General features: G+C 33.8%; 1 long non-coding RNA gene across 1 annotated transcript in view; it reads left to right on the forward strand.

Moving 5' to 3' along the window:
* LOC141548841 (uncharacterized) overlaps window positions 1–19,942 on the forward strand; it is a 163,041-nt gene extending 143,099 nt beyond the window's left edge. Inside the window, exon 12 of the long non-coding RNA XR_012484113.1 lies at window positions 19,926–19,942. This is a non-coding gene — a long non-coding RNA (uncharacterized LOC141548841). The remainder of the gene's footprint in view (window positions 1–19,925) is intronic.
* The last annotated feature ends 1,428 nt before the right edge of the window (window positions 19,943–21,370 follow it).

Here is a 21,370-nt window from a genome sequence, read left to right on the forward strand (position 1 = left end):
TGTTCAAAACAGGGTACTGTTCAAACATAGATGTTAATTGAATGTACCATAACTGAAGAAATAAGTGAAAAGGAAAAAACTCAGAGTGTAAGTGTTTTTTTTCTCCTGCAGGGATATATAGATGCATTTAACAAAGAATGAAAAAGGCTGTTTTTTGAAAAACAGTTAATACCATGCTACTGCTCTTTAGTAAAACCTAAATATTGAAAGAGTCACCGAGAAAAAGAGAAAAATGTACTCCTTTGGTGATTTGAAAATATAAAATATATGTGTGTGTTTATGTAAATATAGACATATATATGTATGTCTGTGTATATATATATACATATATATATATATGTGTGTGTGTGTGTGTGTGTGTGTGTGTGTGTGTGTGTATGTATATATATACATGAAGAAAATAAATTGCTGCACTGCCTTAATCTGGCAAGAATTTTACTGAAGTTCTCATTATTGTAAATACTTGATGAGATCTTATTTTGTTTGTTTGCTTGTTTTTGACCAATAAGTTGTTCAGAATTTACTTTTACAAGCATACCATTTGTGATTTTAAATAATGGCTAAGACTAAGATATAATTTAAAACCTAAATACAGTTTCTTGAACTGTTCTTTCCATGTCTTATTGATATAAGCATTTACAGTTACAAATATTCCCTTAAGTATTGTTTTGTCTCCATCCCATATTTTAGTTATACTATGTCATTTTTTCATTTACTTTAATGAAATTATTGACACTTGCCATCATGGCTTCTTTGATCGATTCTTTCTTTAGGAGCAGATTATTTGCTTTCAAACTAATCTTTAATGTATGCTTTAAATGTCCTTTGTTAATGTAGTTTTTGTTGCATTATGGTCCCAAAGGGGTACATTTAGTATTTTAATCTGCATTTTTTGAGGTGTTTATGTTCACATACAAGGTCAATTTCCATGAACGTACCATGACAAAAAAGTTATACTCATTTCAGTTACCATTCAGTATTCTTCAGAAATTTATCATTTGTCACTTTCATAACATTCCACACATCTCCTTAAAATTCTTTCTTTATTATTTTATGATTATGTTTAACTAAGTTTATCAAGGAGTAAATTGAGAGGGCTCTACTCTTTAAAAGTTTTACTTCCTATTTCCTGTTATAAGGCATTTAATTTTTATTCAAGTATTTGGAGGTTTTTCAGTTTGATGTGTGTGTATGTATATATCGATATTGAATATATATATATATATATATATAAATATACATCTATATTCAATATCGATATTAATTAATTGTCTTTGCTTTTAATAAAATGTAATTTCCTGCTTTTAACAAAATGTTGTTTCCCTGAACATTTCTTTGAATTGGGTTTATTTGTATTTTTCCTTTGTTTGACATGATAATTGCTAACTCTGCCTGTTTTAACTTGTTCACACTAAAATCTGCTCCAACTCTTTATTTTAACTGTGTGTCTTTCTATTTCATGTCTCTCTTGTAAGCAACATAATGCTGGGTTCTGGTTTCTAATCCATTCTTCTATCCTCTACATTTTTCTAAGTTCATCCATTCATGAATGAATGAACTATGAACTGGTATCTTTCCCTCCATACCATTTTCTATTATATTGCTTCTCTCTCTCTCTCTCTCTCTCTCTCTCTCTCTCTCTCTCTCTCTCTCTCTCTCTCTCTCTCTCTCTCTCTCTCTCTCCTCCCTCCCTCCCTCCCTCCCTCCCTCCCTCCCTCCCTCCCTTCCCTCCCTTCCCTCCCTCCCTCCCTCCTTCTTTCCCTCTCTCCCTCCCTCCCTCCCCTGGATATAAAGTTATACTAATGTGAAGTAACAATACAAAAGTCTGTTTTGCTTCTTGCCACTACCTGTCTTAATTTTCACTATCTCTTATTACAGCCACCCTCCTCCCCAAAGAACCTTCTATTCCTGCTTCCATGTTGGGAAATAAAAATGAATTTCTATAAGCAACTTTGTATGCATATGTACTATTCCCTTAGTTATTATTCAGATGTGAATGAGGTTCAAACGTTGACCCTCTCTGCCCTTTATTTTCCCTTCTTTTGTAAAAACTATTCCATGAGAATCTGAATTATGAGTGAAAGTTCCCTAATTTTTTCTTTCCTGACCTCTTTTTCCAGGGCTTCCTTTCATTTCTTACCCTTCCCTTCTAACACAATATTTCCACACCTGTGCTCATTGCTTAAGTAGGCGCTCACTGCCATACTGATAATGATGTTATGGATTTCATATGTCATCTTCCATATGGGAATGGAAGTTTAACCTTGGTAATTCTTATGATCTCTGGGGAGATTTTTCTTGTATCACTCTTGTTTTCTTTCTTTTTTTTAATTATAGCTTTTAATTTACAAGATATATGCATAGATAATTTTTCAGCATTGACAATTTCAAAACCTTTTGTTCCAACTTTTCCCTCCTTCCCCCAACCCCTTCCCCCAGATGGCAGGTTCACCAATACATGTTAAATATGTTAAAGTATAAATTACAGTTATTTTGCAGTACAAAAAGAATTGGGCTTTGAAATAGTGTACAATTAGCCTGTGAAGGAAATCAGAAATGCAGGCGGACAAAAATAGAGGGATTGGGAATTCTGTCGTGGTTCATAGTCATCTCCCAGAGTTCTTTCACTGGGTGTAGCTGGTTCAGTTCATTACTGCTCTATTGGAACTGATTTGGTTCATCTCATTGTTGAAGAGGGCCACGTCCATCAGAATTGATCATCATATAGTATCGTTGCTGAAGTGTATAGTGCTCTCTTGGTCCTGCTCATTTCACTCAGCATCAGTTCATGTAAGTCTCTCCAGGCCTTTCTGAAATCCTCCTGCTACTCATTTCTTACAGAAAAATAATATCCCATAATATTTATATACCAGTAACACTCTTGTTTTCAAGACATTGTTATCTTCTGAATTCAAGCCCTGAGTTACTTTTTTCACCATTGTTGCTTTGTATGCCCAAGTAATTTTTTTTGCTCATTTCTTTTCCTACTTCTTCACTTTAAATTTTATGTTCAAGTTGGCTCTGCTCTCCTCCACATGGAAGGACTAGCCTTAATTCTTGTCTATTATGTCCTTCTGCTTTCCAAAGATAATATATGTGTCTGCAGGTTTTGGGTGCCTTCACATGGTTAATAATTAGAAGTCTGGTCACTGTCCTTATGAACTGGGCTGTGGTCACTACTCAGGTAGGACACCTGCTTTATCATGACCACCACCACTGCTTTCTACCTTGGAACTGCAACTCAGAACTGTGTAATGGGTGACAGAGCTAATAAATGGCACCTGATCCTGTGCCTAGTGTTTGTAAAGGCATCCTCTTTAAAGTCTCCTTTGCATTCCTGGGCACTGGTGCCGCTGCCGCCACCACCACTGATACACCTCACTGCTGTGTGCCTTCAGCATCTTCTGGTGCAATACCCACCAGGCCAAGAGCAACTGCCACTCCAGTGTCTGCAGGCCTTTCTTCCATCTTCCTCTTCTATCTCATATTGGAAAAAGGATTCACTGTAAGTTTTTCTTACCTTTCCTACTCAGAAATCTATTTAGTATTTTCTGTGGTCTCTTTGTATATGAAGTAAAAAAAAAAGAAGGATAACATGCAGTGGTGATTTTTTAAAGGTTGTTTCATCTGTTATTTTTCTATTGTATGAATATGTTGTATTTATGGTAAAAACAATATAAGAACATTTGATTGAAAAGGGAAGTAATTTCTGATTTAAAAATTTATATGTAATTTAAAACTAAAAGTGATTAACAAAAAAACTATGTCGGTTATAAGAGACAACATAAAATACTTTTCATTTTGTATCTGTAAAAGATCTATGTCTGAAAATGTAAATCCTGAATGATATATTCAATCAGTTGTAGTTAACACCAATTTCCTATTCTGATTCCAATATTTAAAAAAAAACTGAAGGGAACTCTGAAAAGAAGAAAAGTATATGTAATGTCTTGAAGGAATAAGGCTGCTGTAGGTATCACTATTATTTTGAAGAAATCATCATTATTAATAGAGAAAATTAGCACATAAAAAATTCAAAAGATACAATTTATGTGTTCAAAATAGGGTACTGTTCAAACATAGAAGTAATTAAATGTACTATAGCTGAAGAAATAAGTGAAAATGAAAAAACTCAAAGTGTTTTGTTTCTCCTAGATGCATTTAACAAAGATTGAAAAAATCTGTCTTTTGAAAAATAGTAAATCACCATGCTAGTGCTCTTTAGTAAAACCTGAGAACAGAGTTACAGAGAAAAAGAGAAAAATATATTACTTTGGTGAGAAGAAAATCTAAAATGTGTGTGTGTGTGTGTGTGTGTATACATATGTATGTATATATATAAGTATATACATAAAGAAAATTAATTGCTGCACTACCTTAATCTGGCAAGAATTTTGCTGAATTTCTTATTCCCGTAAATACTTGACTAGGTCTTACTTTGTTTGTTTGCTTGTGTTTGACCAATAAGTTATTGAGAATATATTTTTACAAAGTATACTATACTAAATAATGACTAAGATTAATATATAATTTTAAATAATTCATGAATCCAATTTGTTGGGCTCTTTTTCCAACTTTTATGGAAATATGCATTTGTAGTTAAAAATGTTTCCTTAAGTATTGCGTTGTCTCCATCCCAGATTTTGGTTCTACTATTTCATTTTTTGTCATTTTCTTTAAAATGATAGTGTTGATACTTGCTATCATGGCTTCTTTGACCCATTTTGTCTTTAGGAATAGATTATTTCGTTTCCAACTAATTTTTACTCTGTGCTTCAAAAACACTGCATTATTTTTCACTGTATTATGGTCCCCAAAGGTTGCATATAATATTTTACTTTTCTGCATTTCTTTCTGAGGTGTTTATGTCCAAATACAAGGTCAGTTTCTTTGAAAGTCCCATACAGAGCTATGGGGAAAATTAAATATACTTACTTTTGTTGCCTTTCTTCAGAAGTCACACTTATCTTATTTTTCTGAAATTCCACACATTTCCTCAAATTCTTTCTTGGTTATTTTATAATCACATTTATCTAAGGCTATCAAAGACTAAAGTTGAGGGCCTCCACTTTTGAAATTTCCTAGCTTTTTCCTATTGTAAGACATTTAACTTTTTCTTCAAGTATGGTAATATTGTGCCATTTATGTATATATGTTCAGTATTGATATTAATTCATTGTCTATAGCAGCTTTAAGCAAAATGGAGTTTCCTTGCCCATCTCTTTGAATTGTGTCTATTGCTACTTTTCTTTTGTCTGAAATGATGATTGCTAACTATGCCTGTTTTATTTCTGTTGAATCTCACTAAATTCTTATTGTAACTCTGTTTGTCTTTATATTTCATGTCTCTCTTGTAAGCAATATATTGTTGGGTTCTGATTTATAATCCATTCTCCTTGAGTTCATCCATTCACATTCATAGTTAGGTCTGCTAATACTATATTTCTCTCAATACCATTCTCTATTATTTGTGCTAATGTCTCTAGTTTTTTTTTTTTTATTTTACCCTGGATATGAAGTAATAATGATATAAAGTAACATTTTAAAAGTCTGTTTTGCTTCTGTTCATAGCCTCTCTTTTTCCTTACTACCTTTTATTATAGCCCACCCACCCCCAAAGCTCCTTCCACTCCTACTTTTATCTTGGAAAATATAGGTGAATTTCCATACCTAATTCTGTGTGCATACATATTTTTCCCTCACTGAACTAGTTCCGATGTATATATGAGGGCCAAAGACTGCTCCCTTCTGTCACTTATTTTTCCTTTTTCTTGCAAAAATTTTTCTGTGACAATGTGTATTATGTGAGTGAACTTGTGCCATTCTTTCTTTCCTGTCCACATTTTTCCAGGGTTTGTTCCTCCCTTCCTCCCTTCCTCCCTGCCTTCCTTCCTTCCTTCCCTCCCTCTCTCCCTCCCCCCTCTCTCCCCCTTGTCCCTCCTCCCCCCTTGTCCCTTCTTCCCCCTTCCATCCCTCCTTCCCTCCCTTCCTTCCTTCCTGTATTTATTTATTGAAGCTTTTTATTTTCAAAACATATTGAAGGATATTTTTTTCAAGATTGACTCTTGCAAAACTTGTGTTCCAATTTCTCCCCCTTCCTCGCACCCGTTTCCTTAGATGGCAAGTAATGCAAAATATGTTAAGCATGGTAAAAATATATGTAAATCCAATATAGGCATGCATGTTTATACAATTAACTTGCTGCACAAGAAAAACCAGATCCAAAAGGAAAAAAATGAGAAAGAAAACAAAAGGCAAGCAAAGAACAATAAAAAGATTGAAAATGCTATGTTGTGATCCACATTCAGTTCCTACAGTCTTCTCTTTGGGTGTAGATGGCTCTTTTCATCACAATATTACTAGAACTGGCATCAATCATCTATCTCATTGTTGAAAAGAGCCACGTCCATCAGTGTTGATCATCTTATAATCTTGTTGTTGCCATGTACAATGATCTCCTGGTTCTGCTCACTTCACTTAGCATCAGTTCAGGTAAGTTTCTCCAAGCCTCTCTGTATTCATCCTGCTGGTCATTTCTTATAAAACAATAATATTCAATACCATTCATATATATAAATTATTCAGCCATTCTACAATGGATGGACATTCACTTAGTTTCCAGTTTCTTGCCACTATGACAAGGGTTGCCACAAACATTTTTGCACATGTGCATTCCTTTCCCTCCTTTAAGATCTCTTTGGGAGATAAGCCCGGTAAAAATACTGCTGGGTCAAAGGGTATGCACAGTTTGAAAGCCCTTTGAACATAGTTCCAAATTGCTCTCCAGGATGGTTGGATTCATTCACAATTCCACTAACAATGTATCAGTGTCCCAGTTTTCCCATATCCCCTCCAACATTCATCATTATCTTTTCTTATCACTTTAGCCAATCTGAGAGGTTTGTAGTAGTACCTCAGAGTTGTCTTAATTTTCATTTCACTGATCAGTAGTGGTTTAGAGCACCTTTTCATATGACTAGAAATGGTTTCATTTTCTTCATCTGAAAATAGTCTGTTCATATTCTTTGACCCTTTTCAATTGGAGAATGGCTTGAATTCCTATAAATTTTAGTCAGTTCTTTATGTATTTTAAAAATGAAGCCTTTATCAGAACCCTTCAATGTAATAATGCTTTCCCAATTTATTTATTTTCTTCTAAACTTGTCTGCATTAGTTTAGTTGTAAAAAAAACTTTTAAACTTAATACAGTCAAAATTATTTTGTGTTCAATAATGAGCTCCAGTTTTTCTTTGGTCACAAGTTACTTCCTTTTCCACAGATCCGAGAGGTTAACTATCCTATGTTCTCCTAATTTGCTTATAATGTCACTTTTTATGTCTAAATCATGAGCCCATTTTGACCTTATCTTGGTACGGTGTTAGATGTGGGTCAATGCCTAATTTCTGCCATATTAGTTTCCAATTTTCCCAGCAGTTTTTGTCAAATAGTGAGTTCTTTTCCCAAAAGCTGGGGTCTTTGGGTTGATCAAACACTAGATTACTATAGTCATTCGCTATTTTGTCCTATGAATTTAACCTGGTCCACTGATTGACTACTCTGTTTCTTAGCCAATACCAAACGGTTTTGATGACTGCTGCTTTATAATAAGAGTTTAGATATGGCACAGCTAGGCTACCTTCATTGGCATTGTTTTCATTAATTCCCTTGAAATTCTTGACATTTTGTATTTCTCAGAGTTTCCTTTTTTCACTTTTCCATTCTTTGAAGATCATCCTAACACAATATTCCCACACTCACGCCTGATGCTTAAGTAGACACTGTCATAATGATGATTATGTTCTTATGGGTTTCATGTGTCATCTTCCAAATGGGAATATTAATCATTTAACATTGTTAATTGTTATGATCTCTTACTCCCAATATTTCTTATATCACTCTTGTTTTCAAGACATTGTCTTCTTCTGAGCTCATAGCTTGAGTTACCCTTTCACCATAGTGGTTTTGTATGCTCTGGTTCCCTTTTGTTTGCTCATGTTTCTAGCCTACATATTCATTTTGGTTTTTATATGTGAGTCTGGCTCTGCAGTCCTAAGGATGCATGAAATGCCTGGAGTTTCTTTCTATTATGTCCTTCTGATTTCATAAAATGTTCTAAGGGTCTGTGGGTTTTTGGTGCCTCCAGCATGGTGTGACAATTATTCCACATATTTCCACAAAATCTTTCGTGGTTTTTTATTATTGGATTCATTTAAGGCTGTAAAGGAGTAAATTGAGAGGTGCCACTATTATACTTGACTAGCTTTTTCCTGATGTACCTCTTCTAACTTTTCCTTCAAGTATTTGCATGTTGTGCCATTTAATGCATATATGTTCAGTACTGATATTAATTCATTGTTTTCTATTATATTTGGTTACTATCCTTATGAACTTGGCTATGGTCACTGGTCAGGTAGGATACCTGCTTTATCAGGACCACTACCACTGCTTTCTACCTTGGAACTGCAACTCAGAACTGTGTAATGGGTGACAGAGCTAATAAATGGCACCTGATCCTTTGCCTAGTGTGGAAAAGGAATCATCTCAGTAGTACACTTTCCGTCCCTGGGTACTGATGCCGCTGCCTCCAGCACCGCACACCTCACTGCTGCGTGCCTTTAAGCAACATACCTGCCAGGCCAACAGCAACTGCTACTACAGTGTCTGCAGGCCTTTCTTCCATCTTCCTCTTCTATCTCATATTGGAAAAAGGACTCCGGTTTTTCTTGAATTTCGCACTAAGAAATCTAGTCTTTTCTGTTTTTTTTTTTTATAAGTTGTCAAAAAAGAGCAAATGTACTCTAGTGCAGTGGCTTCAAAAGGACAGGTTGTTTCACCTATTATTATTCTAATAAATGAATAGGTTGTATTTATAGAAAAAACAATGTAAGTATATGTGCTTGATAAGGGAAACAATTTCTGAATTTAAATAACCTTTATGTCATTTAATAAACTAAAACTGATTAAACAAAAATGTAGTTAGGTCATAGATGCAACATCTAATTTGTATCTGTCTGAAAATATATGTCCTGAATGAAATATTCAGTGAGTTGTGATTAACATCAATTTCCTATTGTGGTCCCAATTTTTCTAAAAACAAAAAAAAGAAATCTGAAAAGAAGGACAATACATATAATATCTTAAAAGAATAAATCTATTGTAGGTATTACTACTATTTTTAAGAAATGGTCACTATAGACAAAATTAGCACACAAATAGTTCAAAAGGTACAGTTTATGTTTTCAAAACAGGGTACCACAGAAACATGGATATAAAGTAAATATAATATAACTAGAGAAATAAGTGAAATAGAAAAAAAAAACTGTGTTTTACCCCTCCTATATAAAAACACAGAAGCATTTAACAATGAAAAAGTCACTCTTTTGAGAAATAGTAAATTGGAGCCATGCTAGTGTTCTTTAGTAAAACCTAAGTCCTGAAACAGTCATGAGAATAAGGGTAAAATGTATTCTTTTGGTGAGATAAAAATCTAAAATATATGTGTATATGTATATATGTAAATATAGAAATATATGTACATGAAAAAAAATCAAATCACTTGCCTTAATCTGGCAAGACATTTGTTGAAGTTCTCGGTCCTGTAAATACTTGACAAGATCTAATTTTGTTTGCTTGTTTTTGACCAATAAATTGTTCAGAATCTCCTTTTACAAAGTATACCATTTGTGATTTTACATCATGGTTAAAATTAATATACATTTTAAAATACTTCATGAATACAATTTGCTGGGCTCTTTTTTCCAGTTTTTAATATAAGCATTTACAGTTACAAATGTTTCCTGAAGTGTGGCTTTGCCTCCATCCCACATTTTTGTTAGTATTTCATTTTTGTCCATTTTCTTTAATGAAATTATTGACACTTGCTATCGACTTCTTTGACCCTATTCTTTCTTTAGGAGCAGATTGTTTAGTGTCCAACTAATTTTTAATCTGTGTTTCACAAGCCCTTTCTCGAATGTATTTTTCATTGCATTATGGTTGCCAGAGGGTGCATTTAATATTTTATTTTTCTGTATTTCTGAGGAGTTTATGCTTACATACAAGATCAATTTCTGTGAAGGTCCCATGTAGAGTTAGAGGGGAAAAAGGTATACTCATTTTTGTTGCCCTTCAATATTCTCCAGAAGCCAAGCTTATCTCAGTCTTCTAAAATTCCACATATTTCCACAAAATCTTTCATGGTTTTTTATGATTGGATTCATCTAAGGCTGTAAATGAGTAAATTGAGAGGCTCCACTGTTACTATACTTGACTAGCTTTTTCCTGATGTACCTCTTCTAACTTTTCCTTCAAGTATTTGCGTGTTGTGCCAATTTGAGGCACATATGTTCAGTACTGATATTAATTGTTTTCATTGCTTTCTATTATATTTACACCTTTAAGCAAAATGTAGCTTCCCTGAACATTTCTTTTGGGTCTATTTATGCTTTTCCTTTGAATGAGATAAATCTATTTAGTATTTTCTGTGTTTTTTGTATGAGAGGAAAAAAATGTACAACAGTGCAGTGGTTTCAAAAAGACAGAAAGTGGTTTTCACGAATTATTGTTCCAGGGAATGAATAGTAATCTAACTCTGCCTGTTTTACTTCTGTTGAAACACACTAGATTCTTATTTTTACTCTGTACGTCTTTCTGTTTCATGTCTGTGTTGTATGCAACATATTGTTGAGTTCTGATTTCTAATCCAGTCTTTTATTCTATACTATTTTATGGGTAAATTCATCCATTCACATTCATAGCGAAAATTTCTAATAGTATATTTTCCTCCATACTATTTTGTCCCAATTGTGCTTCTGTCTCTTTTTTTTACCCTGGATAGGAAGTAATAATAAGATTAAGTAATTATATAAAAGTCTGTTTTGCATCTGACCACTGCCTCTCTTAATCTTTACAACTTCTGTTACAGCCTTACCCCACTCCCAAGGCCTATTCCCCTCCTACTGCCCTGTTGGGAAGTACATATAAATTTCTATAGGGAATTGTGTGTCCACATACACTCTTCCCTCACTGAACTAGTTCATTTGTGTGTGAAAGTCAAACATTGTCCTTCTCTGTCTCTTATTTTCCTTTCCATTCTAAAATTTGTTGCATAAGAATCTTTATTATAAGAATAAAATTTTACCATTGTTTTTCTCCTGTTGCTCTTTCCCAGGTTTTTTTTCTTTTTCACTCTCCATTATTCTTTGGAGGTCATCCTAAACACAATATCCCCTTACCTGTACCCACTATTTAAGTAGATTCCTTCTATCACTGTCAATGATAATGATGTTCTTCTGGGTTTCATTGGTCATCTTCCTTCTGAGATAGAAATCAGTTTAACATTGTTAATTGTTATTATCTCTTACTCCCAATATTTCTTATATTACTCTTATTTTCAAGACATTGCCTTCTAAGTTCATGCTCTGAGTTGTCATTTCTCCATAGTAGTTTTGTGTACGCAGGTTCTCTTTTATTTGCTCATGCTTCTTGCTTACATATTCATTTTGAATTTGATGTGACTATGACTCTGCAGTCCTAAGGATGGAGGAACTGGCTAGAATTTATGCCTATTGTATATTTCTGCTTTCACAAGATGGTATAAGGGCTTGTGGCTTTTTTGGTGTCTTCACATGGTATGATATTTTGAGTCTGGTCACCGTCCTTGTGAACTGGGCTGTGGTCACTACTCAGATAGGACACCTGTTTTATCAGAGCCACCACTGCTTTCTACTTGGAACTGTGACTCAGAACTGTGTAATGGGTGACAGTTAATAAATGGCACCTGATCCTGTGCCCAGTGTATGAAAAGGAATTTTCTTAGTAAGTCCACTTTCCTTCTCTTGGTACTGATGCTGCTGCCTCCAGCACCAAAACACACCTCACTGCCACGTACTTTCAAGCGATTTCTGGGGCCACATCTGCCAGGCCAAGAACAACTGCCACTCCAGTGTCTGCAGGCCTTTCTTCCATCTTCCTTTTCTGCCCTTTGCTGGAAGAAAGACTGTGAGTTTTTCCTAGTTTTCCTCACTGATAAATCTATTTAGTATTTTCTGTGTTTTTTGTATGAGAGGAAAAAAATGTACAACAGTACAGTGGTTTCAAAAAGACAGGTTGTTTCACTAATTATTCCAGGGAATGAATAGATTGTGTTTAAGGAAAAAAATGTAAGTACATGTGATTGACCATGGAAGCAATTCCTGATTTTAAATAACTTATATGTCATTAGTAAACTAAAACTGATTGAACAAAAATGTATTTAGGTTAAGAGATGCAACATAAAGTACCATAAGTTTGTATGTATAAAAGAGAAGTCTTCTGGGGCAGCTGGATGGCACAGTGGATAGCGTGTCAGCCCTGAAGTCAGGAGGACTTAAGTTCAAATCTGACCTCAGACACTTCTATACTATGTGACCCTGGGCAAGTCATTTCCTTATTTTTTTAAAGAAATCATCACTATTTAGTCGTAAAGTTAATACACAAAAAATTCAAAAAATGCAATTTATACATTCAAAATAAAGTACTGCTTAAACATAGATATAAGTAAATGTACTATAACTCCATATATAAGTGAAAAAGAAAACAAAGTGTGAATGTTTTAACTTTCCTATGGGAAGAGACAGATATATTTAACAAACAATGGAAAAAAAAAATCGCTTTTTTAATATATTAAATCAGCACCATGCTATTGCTCTTTAGTAAAACACAAGTCCTGAACTAGAGTTGCTAAGAAAAAGAGAAAAAGGTATTCCTTTGCTGAAATGAAAATCTAAAATATATGTGTATGTATGTATGTACATATGTAATTATATATACATGAAAAAATCACTGCACTGCGTCAATCTGATAAGATTTGCTGAAATTCTTGTTCTTGTAAATACTTAAAAAGGTTTTATTTTGTTTCTTTGCTTGTTTTTGTCTAAGACCAATATATAAAATAATTAATGAATTTTTCCATCTTTTTTTCCATCTCATTGATATAAGCATTTACATCTACAAACATTTCCTTACTATATCATTTTTGTCATTTTCTTTAATGAAATTATAGACACTTGCTATCATGGCTTCTTTGACTTATTCTTTCTTTAAGTTATTTAATTTCCAACTAATTTAAAATCTATCCTTCAAAAGCCGTTTCTCAAATGCATTTTTCATTTCATTATGGTTCCCAGAGAGTGCATTTAATATTTTGCTTGTCTGCATTTCTTTCTGAGGTGTTTATGCCAAAATACAAGGTCATTTTCTGTGAGTGCATTTTCTGCAGATCTGTAGAGGAAAAAAGGTGTATGCATTTTTGTTGACCTTCATTATTCTTCAGGAGCTAAGCTAACCTCATGATTCTATAATTCCACACATCTCAGTATTTCTTGGTTATTTCATGATTACATTTATTTATTTAAGGCTGTCAAGAATGAAATTGAAAAGCTCCACTGTTACAGCTTTCCTAGTTTATTCCCATTGTAAATGGGAATTGTAATCATTTGCAAATCATTTACCTTTTCCTTCAAGTAATTTAATGCTGTGCCATTTGATGCATATATGTTCAGTATAATTATTAATTCATTTTCCATGGCAGCTTTAAGCAGAATGTGGTTTCCCTGAATATATCTTTGAATTGGGTCTATTTGTACTTTGCCTTTTTCTGTAAGTATGACTGCTAACACTGCCTGTTTTACTTCTCTTGAAACACATTATGTTTCATGTCTCTGTTGTAAGCAACATATTGTTGAGTTCTGATTTCTAATCTATTCTTTTATTCTCTACCATGTTATGACTGAGTTCATCCATTTACATTCATATTTATGAATGCTAACAGTATCTTTTCCTCCATACCTTTCTCTATTATTTGTGTTTCTATGAGTTTTATTTTTTTACTCTTAATAGGATGTAATAGTAGTATGAAGTTTAAAAGTCTGTCTTAGTTCTGACCACTGCCTCTCTTAATCTTTAATACTTTTTATTAAACCACCTCACCCCACAGTTCCTTGTCTCCCTATATCCGTTTATGGAAATACAGATGAATTTCTATACTCAACTGTTTGTGCATATATATTCTTCCCTCCTTAAACTAGTTCAGATATGCCTGAGAGTCAAACATTGTCCCTCTCTGTCCTTTTTTTTTCCCCTTCCATAATTAAAACTGTTCCATGAGAGGCTCTATTATGTGAGTGAAATTTCACTATTTTTTTACTCCTGTCCTTCTTCCAGGGATTTTTTTCACTTTTCATTCATCTTTGGAGGTCATCCTAACACAATATTCCCATACCCATGGCCACAGTGTAAGAAGACTCCTTCTCACTGCCATAATGATAATGATGTTATTATAGGTTTCATGTGTCATCTTCCATCTGTAAATGGTTTAACCTTTATAATTGTTATGATCTCTTATTCCCAGTAATTCTTATATCACTCTTATTTTGAAGATATTTTCTTCTGAGTTCATGCCCTGATTTTCCCGATCACCATAGTAGCTTTGTATGTTCTGGTTCCTTTGTATTCTCATCTTTCTATTCTACATATCACTCAGCATGGTGTGATAATTAGAATCTGGTCACTGTCCTTATGAACTGGGCTGTGGTCACTACTCAGGTAGGACACCTGCTTTATCAGGATCACCACCACTGCTTTCCACCTTGGAACTGCAACTCAGAACTGTGTAATGGGTGACAGAGCTAATAAATGGCACCTGATCCTGTGCCCAGTGTATGAAAAGGAATCCTCTCAGTAGTCCACTTTCCATCCCTGGGTACTGATCCCACTGTCTCCATCACCACCACACACCTCACTGCTGCATGCCTTCAAGCGACTTCTGGGGCCATACCTGTCAGGCCAAGAGCAACTGCCACTCCAGAGTCTGCAGGCCTTTCTTCCATCTTCATCTTCTGCCTTGTGCTGGAAATAGGACTCACTGTAAATTTTTCCTGACTGGCATTTCCACTCAGAAATCTATTTAGTCCTTTCAATTCTCTCTTTTAGAGATATATATATATATATAGATAGATAGAGAGAGAGAGAGAGAGAGAGAGAGAGAGAGAGAGAGAGAGAGAGAGAGAGGAGGGGAGAGAGAGAGAAAAAGAGAGAACGAGAACATACTCCTGTACGCTGGTTTCAAAAGGACAAGTTGTTTAGCTATTATTGTTCTAGTGAATGAATAAGTTGTATTTATGGAAAAAAACAATGTAAGTACATGAATTTGATAAGGGAAACAATTTCTGAATTTAAATAACATATCATTTAGAAAATAAAACTGATTAAACAACAATGTATTTAGCTCATGAGATGCAACATAAAATACCATATAATTTGTATCTGTAAAGGATTAATCCTCTGAAATTATGTCCTGAATGACATATTCAATGAGTTATGATCAATATCAATTTTCTAATGTGGTTCCAATTTTTTAAAAACAAAAAGAAATTTGAAAAGAGGTATCACTACTATTTTTAAGAAGTTGTTACTATTTATTAACAAAGTTAGCACACACAGAAGTTCAAAAGATATAATTTATGTGTTCAAAATAGGCTGCTATTAAAGACAAATTTAATTAAATGTATTGTAACTGAAAAAATAAGTGAAAAAGAAAAAAAAGTGCAAGATTTTTGTCCTTTTGGGGAGAGACACCTGCATTTAACAAACAAGGTAAATTCTCTCTTTTGAAAAATAGTAAATTAGCACTATGCTAGTGCTCTTTAGTAAAATTCAGTAAAAATTTAGTCAAATAGAATCACTGGGAAACAGCAAAAAATGTATTTCTGCAGTGAGATGAAAATCTAAAATATACATATATATATACATATATGCATGTATGTATGTACACACACACACACACACACACACACACACAGAAAATTAATCATTGCACTGCCTTAATCTGGCAAGACATTTGCTGACGTTATCAATCCTGAATATATTTGATGAGATCTTACTTTGTTAGTTTGCTTGTTTTTAACCAAAAAGTTGTTCAGAATATAATTTTATAATGTAAGCCATTTGTGATTTTAAATAATGGCTAAGATCAATATATAATTTAAAATAATTCATGGATACTGTTGTTGGGCCCCTTTTTTCCATCATTTATTGATTTATTGATTTACATTTAGAAATATTTCCTCCAGTATTGTTTTGTCTCCATCCCACATTTTTGTCATTTTCTTTAGTGAAATTATTGGTGCTTATTATCATGGCTTCTTTGACTCATTCTTTCTTTAGGAGTAGATTATTTGATTTCCATCTAATTTTACATCTGTGTTTCAAAAGCTTTCTCAAATATATTTTTAATTTCATTATGGTCCCCCAATTTTTTGTATTTCTTTCTGAGGTGTTAATTTGCAAATACAAATTCAATCTCTGTGAAGGTCCCATGCAGAGCTGTAAGGGGGAAAAAAAGTATAAGCTTTTTTATTGCCCTTTGATATTCTTAAGAAACCAAGCTTATCTCACTTTGCTAACATTCCACATATCTCCTCAAATTCTTTCTTGGTTATTTTATAATTCTATTTATCTAAGGCTGTCAAGGATGAAATTAAGGGCCTTCACTATGAAAGCTTTCCTAGCTTTTTCCTGTTGTAAGTCATTTACCTTTTCCTTTTCTTCAAGTATTTAGATGTTGTGCCATTTAGGGTTAGGGTTAGAGTCGGGAGTCGGGAGGCGCATTTAGGGTTAGGGTTTATGTTCAGTACTTATATTAATTAATTGTCTTTGGCAGATTTAGCAAAATGTAGTTTCCCTGAATATCTCTTTGAATTGGGTGTATTTGTATTTTTGTCTGAGATGGCGATTTCTAACTATGCTTTTCTTACTTCTGTTGAAACATAATACTGCAACTCTGTATGTTTCTTTCTGTTTCATGTTTCTCTTTTAAGCATTGTCTTGCTGGGTTCTGATTTTGAATTCATTTTCCTCTTCTCTACCATAGTATGGGTGAGTTCATCCATTCACATTCAGTTCAGACTGCTTATAATATCTTTCTTTCCATATCATTTTCTACTATTTGTGCTTCTCTGTTTCTCTCTTTTATTTACCCTGGATGCAAGATGATACTGATATCAAGTAACATTTAAAAAGTCTGTTTTGCTTCTGCCTTAAAATTTACTAAATTCTATATCAGCTTTCCTCTAACCCCCACAGTCCCTTGTCTTCCTACATCTGATATAAGAGAAATAAATGCTCCTTCCTTTAAAAAAAAACAACTAGAAATTGCATTGTTAATGATTTTCTCATGACAGTGCCATTTATGAATCATTTCTCTAGACTAAAGAAAAGTGTAGAATACAAACAGCACTCTTAATTTTTCAGTGTTTAAGAGTTGAAATGGTTAAGGTGGGATTTCCCCCCCCCCAATTCCATTCCACAGGAAAACACTTGCTAGGAAAATCCTTTGATTTGGAAAGTGAGGCTATTTAAATGCTAGCAGTGGCCACTTTAACCTGCTGCAGGGAAATCACTTTTAATATCTGTCTGTCTGGTCTCCTTTTTACCACAGAAACTGCACATGTGTGAGCTGCTTAAAGATTTAATAGCATCCCAGATATTTGCTTTGAATAGCCAAGGGAATGATGAATGTATCAACTCAACTATGGGTGCATATATACTCTTCCCTCACTGCACCAGTTCAGATGTTCATTGGGGCCAAACAGTGCCTCTCTCTGCCCCTTATTTTTCCTTCTATTGTAAAAAGAGAGAGTCTCTATTGTGTGAAGGAACTTCCTCCATTCTTTCTCTCCTATCCACCTTTTCCCAGGATTTCTTTTATTTTTTCACCCTTTTTCTTCTTTGGAGCTCATCCTAATACAATATTCTCACACCCATGCCCACTGCTCAAGGAGACTCCTCCTCACTGTCATAATGATAATGATGTTCTTATGGGTTTTATATGTCATCTTCCTTCTGAGAATGTAAACAGTTTAACCTGGGTAATTGTTTTGATTTCTTACTCATAATTTTTCTCATATCACTCTTGTTTTCAAGATATTATCTTTTCTGAGTTCTTGCCCTGATTTGCCATGTAACTATATTAATTTTGTATATAAAGGTTCTCTTTTGTTTGCTCATATTACTGGCCTACTTATTAATATTAGACTTTATGTTCAGATGTGGCTCTACATTCCCATGGATGGGAGGACTGGCCAGTGTTTTTGTCTCTTCTGCTTTCACAAAATAATCTAGGCATCTCTTCCAGCTTGTTGTGATAGAGTCTGGCCACTGACCTCATGAACTGAGCTGTGGTTACTGCTAAAATAGGACTCCTACTTCTTCATGACCAGCACCACTGCTTTCCACTTTGGAACTGTGACTCAGAACTGTGTAATGGCTGAAGAAGTTTAGACATGGCAGTTGAATCGGTGCCCAGTGTTTGAAAAAGAAAAGGAATCCTCTTAGTCCACTTTCCCAAAACTAGGCACCGATTCCGCTGCCAGCATCACCACTGATACACCTCACTGCTGCATGCCTTCAAGCAACTTCTGGGGCCACACCTGCCAGGCCAAGAGCAACTGCCACTCCAGTGTCTGCAGGCCTTTCTTCCATCTTCATCTTCTGCCTTGTGCTGGAGAAAGGACTCACTGTGTGTTTTGTTGGCTTTCTCAGAACTTTTTTTAGAAGTTTATTTATTTATTTAGTCTTTTCTGTTCTCTCTTCATATCAGAGGTAGAAAAAGAGAAAATGTACTCCAGTGCAGTGCTTTTAAAAGGACACGTTTCGTCTATTATTGTTCTAATGAACGAATAGGTTGTATTTATGGGAAAAAATGTAAGTACATGTGATTAAAAGGGAAGCAATTTCTGATTTTCAATAACTTATGTCATTTAGTTAAAAAAAACTGATTAAAGAAAAATGTATTTTGCTGAAGAGATGCAGCATAAAATACCTTATAATTTATATCTATAAAAGAGTAATTCTCTGAATATGTATGGCCTGAATGACATATTCAGTGAACTATAGTTAACATCAATTTCCGCTGTGGTTCCAATTTTTAAGCAACAGAAAAAAAAATCTGAAAAGGACAATGCGTGTAATGTCTTAAAGGAATAAGGGTGCTGAAGGTACCCTTATTATTTTGAATAAATCAATTTTTATTGACAAAGTTAGCACGCACAAAAATTCAAAATGTACAATTTCTTGTTCAAAACAGGTTACTGACTATACATAGATATAATTAAATATATTATAATTAAAGAAATAGATGAAAAAGAAAAAAAAGTGTGATTGTTTTGTACCAACTATGGGGGGAGATAGATGCATTTAACAATGAAAAAGTCTCTGTTTTGAAAAATAGTAAATTAGCACCATGTCAATTTACTAAATCACAAATATAATTAGTCAAACTAAAGTGCTGAGTCACTGAGAAAAAGAGAAAAGTGTATTCCTTTAGTGAGATGAAAATCTAATATATATGTGTGTATGTAAATATATAAGTATATATACATGAAGAAAATAAATTGCTGCACTAGCTTAACCTGGCAAGACTTTTTTTGAAGTTCCTGTAAATACTTGACAGAGTCTCATTTTGTTTGTTTGCTTGTTTTTGACCAATAAGTTGTTTAGAATTTAGTTTTACAAAGCACATATTTGTGATTTTCCATAATATCTAATACCAAAATATCCTTTAAAACAGTTCATGAATACAATTTATTGAACTCTTTTTTCCACCTTTTATTAATATAAGCATACAAATGTTACAAATGTTCCCTTAGGCATTTGCTTTGTCTCCATCCCATTTTTAGTTATACTATCTCATTTTTGTCATTTTTAAATGAAATTATTGACACTTGTTATGTTACCTTCTTTGATCCATTCTTTATTAAGCAGTAAATTATTTTATTTCCAACTAATGTTAGTGTATGTTTTACAAACTGTTTCTTGATTGTATTTTTATTGCATTATGATCCCCAAAGGGTGCATTTAATATTTTACTTTTGTGCATTTTTTCCAAGGTGTTTATGCCCAAATATAAGGTCAATTTCTGTGAAGAAACCAGGCAGAGCTGTGGGAGAAAACAGGTATCCTCATTTTTGTTCCCCTTCAATATTCTACAGAAGACAAGTTTATCTCACTTTTCTAAAATTCCATATGTCTCCTCAAATTCTTTCTTGGTTATTTTTATAATTACATTTATCTAAGGCTGTAAGGATGAAACTGAGAGGCTCCACTGTTAAATCATTCCTAACTTTTTCCTGTTGGAAGGCATTTAACTTTTCCTTCACGTATGTGAATGTTGTGCCATTTGATGTGCATATATATCTACCTATGTGTGTGTGTGTGTGTGTATATGTATGTGTATATATATGTATATATATATATATATATATATATATCTTCATATATATGTATATGTATGTATGTATTTGTTCAATACTGATATTATTAAAATGTCTATGGCAGTTTTCAGCAAAATGTAGTTTCCCTGAACATCTCTTTCATTTGGTTCTATTTTAATTTTGTTTTACTGAGATGATAATTTTAACTCTGCCTGTTTTATGTTCGTTAAAACATGCTAGATTCTTATTGTAACTTTCAGTGTGTCTTGGGTTTTTTTTTTTTTTTTGGTCTCTTTTGTAAGCAACGTATTGTTGGGTTCTGATTTCCAATCCATTCACCTATCCTCTACCATTTTATGGGTGAGTTCATCCATTTACATTCACAGTTAGGACTGCTGATATGACATTCCCTCCTTACCATACTCTACTATTTCTGCTTCTTTTTCTCTTTCTCTCTTTTTTATTACCCTAGATACGAATTAATAGTGATATGAAGTAAGAGTATAAAAGTCTATTTTGCTTCTGACCAATGCCCCTCTTAAACTTTAGTATCTTCTATTACAACCCTTTTCCTCCTACATCCATGTAGGAAAATACAGATGAATTTCTGTACCCAATTCTTTGTGTGTGTGTGTGTGTGTGTGTGTGTGTGTGTGTGTGTGTGTGTGTGTGTGTGTGTATGCCTCTCTCACTTAATTAGTTCTGAGATGAATGAGGACTAAACATTCCTCCTCTCTACCTCTTATTTTTCCTTCCATTGTAAAAACTGTTCCATGAGAGTCTCTAATAATAATAATAATGAGTGAAACTTCCCTATTCTTTTTCTCCCATACCCCTTACTCCAGGGTTTTTTTTTCCTTTTTCACTTTTCCATTCTTCCTTAGAGGTCATCTTAAAACAATATTCCCACACCTGTACCCACTACTTAAGTATATTCCTCACTGCCATAATGAGGATAATGTTCTAATGGGTTTCATGTGTCTTCTTCCATCTGGGAATATAAACAGTTTATTGGTATGATCTCTTATTCCCAATATTTCTTATGTCACTTTTGTTTCAAGACTTTGTCTTCTTCTGAGTTCATGGCCTGAGTTGCCCTTTTACCATTAGTGGTTTTGTAT

This window comes from Sminthopsis crassicaudata, chromosome X (assembly GCF_048593235.1).
Source record: "Sminthopsis crassicaudata isolate SCR6 chromosome X, ASM4859323v1, whole genome shotgun sequence".
NCBI classification, from domain to species: domain Eukaryota; kingdom Metazoa; phylum Chordata; class Mammalia; order Dasyuromorphia; family Dasyuridae; genus Sminthopsis; species Sminthopsis crassicaudata.